This window comes from Acinonyx jubatus, chromosome A1, assembly GCF_027475565.1.
Source record: "Acinonyx jubatus isolate Ajub_Pintada_27869175 chromosome A1, VMU_Ajub_asm_v1.0, whole genome shotgun sequence".
Classification (NCBI taxonomy): domain Eukaryota; kingdom Metazoa; phylum Chordata; class Mammalia; order Carnivora; family Felidae; genus Acinonyx; species Acinonyx jubatus.
The window spans coordinates 53,842,899-53,853,187 of record NC_069380.1 but is presented as its reverse complement, the minus strand read 5'-3'; the positions used below and the strand labels follow the sequence as shown (position 1 = coordinate 53,853,187).

Genomic DNA, 10,289 nt, shown 5'->3' with positions numbered 1-10,289 from the left:
TAATTGTCAAATATTTGTTTTAGTTCTAATTTTTGCTAATATAAGGCAGTGTATAGAAGGATGAATCAACCTTATAATTAAACCTGTCTACATAATCATAACTATATTTTTTGGAAAAACTAATGGAAGTAGTTTTATTGGGGCAAATTGTACAAACATTTTTAAATGCTCTGATCCATGCCACAAAATTGTTTTTGAAAGTATTACAACTTCTAATTTCATAAGCATCAAGTCAATATTTTCACTAATACATATATTTTAAATATATATTTTTAAAGTTTATTTATTTTTTAATTAAAAAATTTTAATGTGTATTTTTGGGAGAGAGAGAGACAGAACATGAGTGAGGGAGGAGCAGAGGGAGAGAGAGAGGGAGAGATACAGAATCTGAAACGGGCTCCAGGCTCTGAGCTGTCAGCACAGAACCTAGAGCCAGGTGGGGTGGGGGCTTGAACTCAGTATGGTGAGATTGTGACCTAGGCTGAAGTCAGAGGTTTAAGCCACTGAGCCACCCAGACGCCCCTATTTATTTATTTTTGAAAGAGACAGAGACACGGTGAGAGGATGAGCAGCAGAGAGAGGGTGAAAAAGAGAATCCCAAGCAGGCTCTGCACTGGCAGCACAGAGCCAGATGGGGGGCTGGAACTCACCATGAGATCGTGACCTAAGCTGAAACCAAGAGTTGGAAGCTTAACCAACTGAACCACCCCAGATGCCCCGTTTACTAATACATATATTTTAAAGGGATTAAAAATAAACTAAAAAAGGGGATTTATACTGCTTTTACTTTCACTTAATTTTTATTTTTAAATATTTTTCACATTTCGTACATGCAAAATATAGATAATATATATGGCAACTAAAAATAATACCATTAAGAAAAGTTTCAGTCTTCAATGACTACATTCATACCTTGAAAATTGAACTTATTTTTGAGATCCACTGGGTGTTCCTTGTTTTGCTATCTAAAGGTCTTGAATTTTTTACACATCATTTTCTTTCATTTATTTCTATATATATTGTATATATGTGTATATACATTTATTTCCATATGTATTGTATACATGTGTATATACATTAAGACATATATGTATATACATATATATTTCATTATATTTTATAACATATTTTTCATTTTGCTAGTTTTTATATGTATATTAAAGGTTTATGCTATGTTTATTATTTGAGGGACTCAATATTATGTTTTTAATTAATTTAGCTATGTTTATTCATTTTAATTGATGCGTAGTATTCCATTCTGGTGATATTCCACAATTTATTCATGATTTTGTGAAGCAATGTTTTCCCAGTTTTCTTATGTAGTTGGAACAATATTATGTATGTCGCCTGTTGCATAGGAGAAAGGATTTCTCTAGGGTATATACCTAGTATTAAAATCATCAGGTCGTAGTTTAGATGTAGCAAACTTCCTTCTGCCAAGTAACTGGTAACTCTTTAAGAGATTGTAAGCATTATTAGTATTTTTTCAGATCCAGTGTTTTCAGATTTTTTAAAAAAAACTTCATCTTATCAGTTGGTTCTGAGAATTACATGTTCTCTGTTTATTGATTTATCCATTGGGACATGGCTATTTCCTTAAACAGAATTTCCTCACATCATAGGGTTAGTAATCCATAAGACTTGCAGTACCTGATATCTGAAGTCTTAGCAGTTACCATCAATAATAGGCATGTGAATCAAATGCACTGGCTCTTCTTTAACTCAGCTAACTTCATTCTACTACAGAGATAAAAATAAGCAGTGTTAGACTCTTCATTTAAGGTTTTTATTTTATATGCACAGGTGATATACGGATGGATATTGTGTGTGTGTGTGTGTGTGTGTGTGTGTGTGTGTGTGTGTGTGTAAGGTGGCTTAGTGGTTAATTTGGGGTCTGTGAAGGTCAGTGCAATGAAGCCTTCTATTTTTATCTACCTTTATGTTGCATTCCAGTGTGGAAAAGACTAAGCAATAGGGAAAAGAAAGGAAGAAAAAAAGAGGAAAATCAAACCCATTAACATTTCAAAAATTTATCCTACTAGATAAATTAAAGTGCTTCAGAATTTTCAGCCACAGAATATCTTGCATCTCTCTAGCAACATAAACCAAATCAAATAGCTATTCCAGCTTCATTTACCCACTATGAATATTTTCAAGGTTAGAAGAACAAACCAGATATATGAAGAATCAGCAAGATCTTGAATGAAGTAACATAAGGGAAAACTAAGGCAATAAGGAGAAAGAAGGAGAGAGAAAGAGTGGAAACAAAGGAGATGTGAGAAGTTAGAGGAAAAGGAAAAAATGTAAACTTTCATCAACAGGAATGAGGATTCCTTTGGGCTTATGTTTATCTCCCTTCCCAGTCAAGTGTTTCTTTTGGAGAAAATGTTTGCTTTCTTCTCTTGTCCTCTATTCTCTTCACCCCTTTTCCCATTTCTGTAGCCATTATGTAATTTTCATTCACTTACAATTATTCAGCTTTCATCCTCAAATCTACAATTTTAGAACAGCTTGTCTAAAAGAGTATGATTTTATTTTTTTATTTTTATATTTAAAATAATTTTTTTATGTTTATTTTTGAGAGAGAGGCAGAGCACAAGTTGGGGAGGGGCAGAGGGAGACACAGAATCTGAAACAGGCTCCAGGCTCCAAGCTGTCAGCACAGAGCTGGACGTGGGGCTTGAACCCACAAATGGTGAGATCATGACCTGAGCCTAAGTCAGACACTTAGCCAACTGAGCCACCCAGGCACCCCTAGAAGAATATGACTTTTAAAGATAACTGCTCTTGCCAAGTGTCTGTCTTCTGTTGTTCTCTTTTTGTTTTGTTTTGTTTTTCATTTCCTATATACAGAAAAAATAGTCTCAGGGTCAATATAAAAATGAATTTGTATTTGTAGTCAAAGTTTTAGACAAGGAAGGAACACTTTAGAAGGAACACTTACTGAGAAAAAAAGTTACTATTGTAACTAACTACATAATTTGACCAAAGCATAATTTTTGATTACATAATTATCACCAATATTAAAACTATTCGTTAAAACTAAACCTTGTATGTTAAAAAAGATTTCTCAACTTTGAAAGTTTCTTTAGGATTAAATATAGGATTAATTTTATTTAAAATTAATAAGATGGCTTTTCTGGCTGGAACCATGGAGGGTGCAGAAGAGAAGGAAAAGGAGATTCCTGCTGTGCTAGAAACCTTTAGGAAAAAGCGAAGGAATTTCAGAGTTGAAGATCAAGCATCTGGGAAGGAAGTTTGCCCAAAAGATGCTTCGAATGGTAAGGAGGAAGTTCATTTATGAAAAAGCTAAGCATTACCACAAGCATATAGGCAGTTATACAAACCTCAGATTCAAATGGCTGGGATGGCAAGAAAAACTGGCAACTTCTATGTTCCTGCAGAACTAAATTGGCTTTTGTCATCAGGGTCAAAGGTATCAATGGTGTGAGCCTAAAGATTCAAAAGGTGTTGCAGCTTCTTTGCCTTCACCAGATGTTCAATGTCACCTTTGTTAAACTTAACAAGGCTTCTGTTAACATGCTAAGGATTGTGTAACCATACATGGGGGTGAGGAGAGTACCCAAACCTGAAGTTGGTGAATGAATTGATGTACAAGTATGGTTATGGCAAAGTCAATAAGAAATGAATTGTCCTGACAGATAACACATTGATTGTTTGATCTCTTGGTAAATACGGCATCATCTGCATGGAGGATCTGAATCACGAGATCTATATTGTTGGAAAATGTTTCAAAGAAGCAAACAACTTTTTATGGCCCTTCAAATTATCATCTCCAGGAGAGAGAATGAAGAAAAAGACCACCCATTCTGTAGAAGGTGGAAATGCTGGCAACAGGGAAGATCAGTTCAATAAACTTATTATAAAGATGAACCAAGGTGTCTACTATGATTACTTTTTGTAATCTGGTCAGTTAATAAATAACTACTTTCAAATTGAAAAAATAAATAAAAAGTAAAATTAATAAGATGGACAAATCGTTTATCATAGAAGTGATTATTTTATCCACGCATAAGCCCAAAGCACCCTGATTTACTCACTTCATTGTAAGGGTTCATTGTTTTTGAGATATAAGCATAAGTAAAACATGGGCAGTGTTGGAATTAAACATTGGAATTTTATTGAACATGAATTGCAAGTATTAATTAATGCAAAATACAATGTGTCTTACCTCAAATCTCAGAGTGATGTCTATCCATTCCACCTTAACAATGTCACACAGTGGCACTGTAAAATATTTTCAAGTTTAGAATGATACATTGTAGCCATTAATTCTCATATAAAAACCACATTAAATAAGTCACTCTTCTCATTTTCAGCATGTCACAGGTTTATACAATATTAAATTGCTTGATCATTGAGGGTCAGTATCAGTTCAGTAGTAGAATATGAGTAGAAGCCAATGAACACTATTTTGTCTATTGTTTGAATAATTTACTAATGTTGATGAGCCTGTAATAAATATAGTAAGTAGTAACAGTTTGTGATCTCTGAGCAATAAGTTATAGAATGATAATTATCTGATTATCTTATGCTCTGGAAATACTATAATCAATAACCTGACTTCCAAAGGGAAAATAAACTGGAAAATAAAAGTTCCTTCTTTCAATGCTATCAAAGAATAATTTAAGAGGAGAAACTGATGCAGGCAGGCTGAGTCCAAAAACCCAGAAGTTTTCGTAGGACCAGCCAAGAGGGTCCTTGGCTTCATGCAGGATAGAAACCAAACTCAAGTCAGAGAAAGTGAAAACAGAGTTTACTGAACAGCGTGAGTGACAGAAAATAGCTGATAGAATATCTTTGAAGCTTGGAAAGGAAAGAATGAGTCTCATCAGTGCTTGGGGCTGAGGGGTTTTATTGGAAAAGGATCTAGGATACATGTTTTTTTAGGAATCCATGGTAAGGTTTAATCAGAAGTGTCAGGTGAATAAGAGGCATTAGTCCGTAAATTACCGAAGGTAGGGGTATTGATGCCAGCATCAGCAGAAGTTTATTTGAAGCTAATATTCTGAAACATGTTTGGGATGTGGCTCTTCTTAAGTGTCATCAGGTGTTTTGCGCCTACGACAAAACTCAGAGAATGATTAGCTTTCTTGTTTCTCCCTTGAAATGGGTATACAGCTTTTTTGGCTTATTCAGAGGCAATATATGGAACATGGGCAAATGGGGCGTAGCAGAAAAACAGAGATGGAGCCTTTCTAAAATGGAACCCCTTCAGCTTTCCCACTTCAAAAGGAAAATTTGAATATTAGCTTACTTTAATCTCATGAAATATTTGTTTTCATTTGTGGAAGGATAGAAAAATCCCTTCTTGTAATGATGTGCCATTTCACAACTTTTGCGTTGATTACGCTTGAAAAAGAACACAAGATCACGATTAATGTTAAATGAACCCTGTTATGTGGCAGGCGCTTTCCATATGCCATCATAGTCAGTGCTCACCACAACCCCTTTAGGTAAGAAGCGATAAATGGATTTTCCAGTAACGAAACAGAAGTCCGTAAGGATTACCTTATTTTTTTAATGTTTGTTTATTTTTGAGAGAGTGTGCAAGCAGGGGAAGGGCAGAGAGAGAGGGAGACTGAGGATCCGAAGGAGGCTCTGCACTGACAGCAGCGAGTGAGATATGGGGATTGAACTCTTGAACCATGAGATCATGACCTGGGCTGGATGCTCAACCATCTGCACCACCTTGATGCCCCAGGATTACGTTATTTCAATGAATCTAAAACTAACTTCATTCATTAGAAGATACATATCATCTTATTTCCACAAGAAACAGAAATGCTGCCAAGTATAACTGTAAATTTGCCAGTAAACTGATATTGATTTAATAATATTAACATGGTAGGATGAGGGGGTGAGTAAAGTGCCTCCTAGAATGATACCATATGCTGAGACAACTGTCTAAACCATGTAAGTTGGCCAGCTGAAGCCTATTCCCAGGCTTCTCTGGTTCCCAAGACCCTGATTCTTTCATTAAACTTTACAGCCTCAGCTATCTTCCACAAAACAGAATGCATTTGGCATTTTCCTTTATGAGAACTTGTCTTTTTCTTGGTGGCACCACCTAGTCTTTGTAACCTTCATATGGAGGAAATCAAAGTGCATGACAGTATATCAATCAGAAAAATGGATTGCAGTTGCCTCATCCTGTCAATCACTTGATAAGGGAAAACAAATAGTGAAGATTAAATCACAGACTGCTCAAATGCCTCATACTTAGGATAAAAACATTTCAGCTTTCAGGAAAGTCCATTATGCACTATTTGGCTTTGATTAGCAGGGGGCATTTCATAAAACATGAAAGACAGCTACAGCTAGTGGAAGAAAGAAGAAATGTGTGAGCATTTTCTCACTCTTTAAACAACTGGTTCACCCCAGTCCAAAGGAAAAAAAAAATCCAGTAAAGGCTCTGACAATTACGAATGTCTTTGGCAAAAAAGATGAATTTATCTGCCTGTAAAGGAGATGTCGCTTGAAAAGCGAATGTCTGCGGCAAACAGAACACCAGCAGAGCATGACTATAAAGAACAATCCATATTTGCTCTTATACAGGAGAGACCCACAATTGCAACTTGATTGTAATTCTCACCTGGGAAATCTGAAATCACCACCTGTTTTCTTTGGATGCTTGTGTGACACACTCCAGTTGCTTTCTACAGAATTTAGAACATTGATTTACTCCAGTGGATACACTTGGAGCTTTACTCAATTCATTTCCATTAAGCATCTGACTCACTAGTTAGATTTATTAGAGCTAAGCAGATCGTTGTTTTTATATTCACATTTAGGTTTCTAAGTATACATATTACATATACTCCATGACATGTTTTCATACAACTGTCATTCTTGTTTGTACTTCATTAAAAAGGGCAACATACTAATCATAAGAACAGTTAGCTATGATGCATTCCCTTTTGTCTTAAGAATTTTGGAGAAAACAGAACAAGTGAAATAAAACCACAACAACCACCATAAACTCTAATTCACTTCTTACAAGCCTCTCTACCTTCAATTCCAAACACGTCACTGGGGCCTTATTTTTTTGTTATGTTCAGCCATCTAAATATTATATGCAAGAATTAAAACAATGTCAATAGGCAAAACATAAAATATGAGACTTAAGGTAATCTATAATGCTTATTGTAAAATAATCTCTGTTATTTTTAGCATTTCATCTCTACTTAAGTCTGGCACTTAACCTGGTAAGATAAACTATAACATGAGCGGCATTGCAGTGTCAGTAAAGATAGATCCATGAAACTAGGCACATTATTATCTGAGCAAAACAAGTTAGCAAAGATATATGTATATATAAAGATATACATCTTGAGAACTTACACAATACAAACAAAATATGTCAGAACCCAGGTGCTTTGTAAGGGTCTCAAACAACATGCAGCATTTATAATTCTATAAAACAGACTGTACCCTCTCTAAATTTAAGAAAAATATTTTAAGGATAATAATTTACATTATCATATGTGAATTTAAAAACCAATTTTAATGTGATTCTCCAATTATGTGTTTGTATAATGGACAAAAAAGCAGCAATATGCTAAAAGTATAAATGTTCAACAAATATAAAATTATGTCAAAGTTTTATCCTGAGCTTGATGCAATCACGTATATCTAACCATTTAACCTACTAGTGAATAATGATTGATTGTGGCTAAGCAAGGTCTTTGTCAGCTCATTCTATTGGGGAATTTTAAGGATAGTCTGATTATTGCACAGACCTAAAAAAAAATCAGTGTTGGGTTTTGCTAAGTGATAGTGCCATCTACTGGTTTCGTTTGTCACAATGGTATGATGGCTATGGGCCGGACCTGTTGGGTTTTACAGACCTACCTGACAGGTGTAACCTCATGAAGATATTCCTGAATGTAGATTCTGTCATTTAAGCTAAGGACTAAAAAAAGAATTGACACTAGTTATAAACTAATGGAAATTTCACACTCTAAGCACTTTTATTCATTATAAATATTTGGAATATAGAAGAGATGCTTTAACTAGGCAAAATCATTTTAGTGATTTAACTAATACTATATATGTCAAAGGTTCAAATGTTTAGTTAATCAACGCTATGCATGTATGGTACACCGAATGCACTGTGTGCTCAAGAATGTTGGCAGATTCAACAAAATTCAGGGCGTTTAAAAGATAGACAATAGGAAAGATAGAAAAAGATTCCTGGCTTGAAGCTTGTAGGTTGAACAAATATAATACATAGACAACCAGTTAACTAACAAAGCAGTTGGCTCAGGACAGTTCAGATACATGTTTTGATATGAATAAAGGTATGGCTGTTGAGTAGGGGGGCATTTGAAGGACATGTCAAATTTGAAAAAGAAGAGACAAGAAAAATTTAGGGGAACAACAGCTTGAGTAGGGGTAAGAAAAAGGGAAAGTCCAGCATGAGATTTTCTGTTTTGGCTTTTGTACAGGAAGGACAAATATATCCTTCATTCTGAGAAATACATTCTTAACAGTTCTAAAACTATTGGAAACTAAGTGCATACTGAGCATAGGAAAATCTGTGCTCATTCTTAACACAGTCAGTTGTCTGATTTAGTCCATGGTAGTGTCAAAGAGCAGCTCCCATTGACCCCACTCTGTTAAAGTACCCCCAAATAAAACACACTCTATTAATAAAAGTGGAAGATAGATTGTTAGCTATGCAATCATAGAGTTCTGGCTACTTTATGAAACTCTGTTACCTTATCCTCCTTATTAACTTAGATGCTTTGGGACATGAATTATAGTAGAATATCTATTAAAAGTAAAGTAGGTTATTATCCCCTGTAATATACACAAAGCTATCTCAAGGTTTTAAAATATTTTTGAGCTGGACACTAATTTTCCTATGAAGTTCCCAGGAGGCCCATAAGGAGAGTGATTAGCAGGTGGCGTTAATGTACCTGCCCCCAATCCCATGCGATCAGAGTGGAACTGCTTTGATCTGGTAAGTTTGTGTGTGTGTATGTTTGTGTGTGCGTGTGTGTGCGTGTGTAACTTAATTATACATACATATTTTCTTTTGGCAAGTGTTCTACTAAAAATACATTTTAGAAGCTTATGAATTTAAACTTATCAATGTGAAAAACAGGATTTGAATGCAAAGAGGTAAAAATATTGGGAGAACAGCTTGGATAGAAATAAGAAAAGGAAGGTAGAGGATAAGCATGCTATTTTCTGTTTTTGCTTTTGCACAGAAATACATTAAACTCTTCCGTGCCTCAATTTATGCTGACTTCGGTGTGGATTTTGCTTAGGATCCTTCCTTGGCTAACCCAGGGGGCGGTGATCTGTGTACTGGTGACCTCTATCCATCACTGTTCTTCCACTTGTATAGCATGCTATTGCATACTGCCTTCTAATTACAAATTGTGTGTGCATCAGAAAATTTTATATCTCTAAGCAAAATAATAAGTTTTGTTTGAACAGGATTCAGGTCTTCATTTGAATTACTCATAACATCAAACATAATGTGATGCTAAAGTTTATGGTAAGTATAAATAACACCCACAATTCCTCTGTTTCTTTCCCTCTCTCAAACACTCACATGCACACAGACACGCATACATACACGAGTTAATTCATTAATGTCATAGAAACATGGACAAATATATTAACAGACTTTATCCAGAATAGGAAGTGTAACAGGCTATAAGATCTGTGAAGAGATGATTGCACATATAAGAAATCAGAGTATTTCAAATCACACCTTTAAAATATTCTGTAATTGTTAGAGTAAAAAGAATTAGACAAGTTATGAGAAGGATATGAGTTAACAGGATCCACATGCTCAATGGAAGGAGTGAACACTAGTAAATCCAATTTGCAGAATTATTTGGCAGTTGTTAACAGAATTGAATATGATTTATGCAGACCTTATGTCATGCAGTTCTTTTCCTTAGCGCGAACAACAAAGCAATGATCAACATGCCCTTTGGGGGACATATACAAGGATAGTCATTGCTTACTTGTTTTGTTGGTAGAGAGTTGAAAGAACCTGAATATCCCTAAGAGAGTGGGAATGTAGAAAGGGTGGATGGATACCACAGAATACCATGCAGGAGGTGCACATGGAAATGCTGCTGGATCTAAAATGTAATTGAAACAGAATGTAATGGGGATGCCTGGCTGGCTCAGCTAGAAAAGCATGCGACTCTTGACCTCAGACTTATAATTTCGCACGGAGCCCCCACCTGGGGTGTGTAGAGATCACTTAAATAAATAAAACTTAAGAAGAAAGACAGTGT

At 35.3% G+C, this 10,289-nt stretch overlaps 1 pseudogene; it reads left to right on the top strand.

Annotated features, from left to right (window-relative positions):
- Positions 1 to 3,151: 3,151 nt before the first annotated feature.
- Positions 3,152 to 3,951, top strand: LOC106969543 (60S ribosomal protein L7-like; annotated as a pseudogene).
- Positions 3,952 to 10,289: the final 6,338 nt, after the last annotated feature.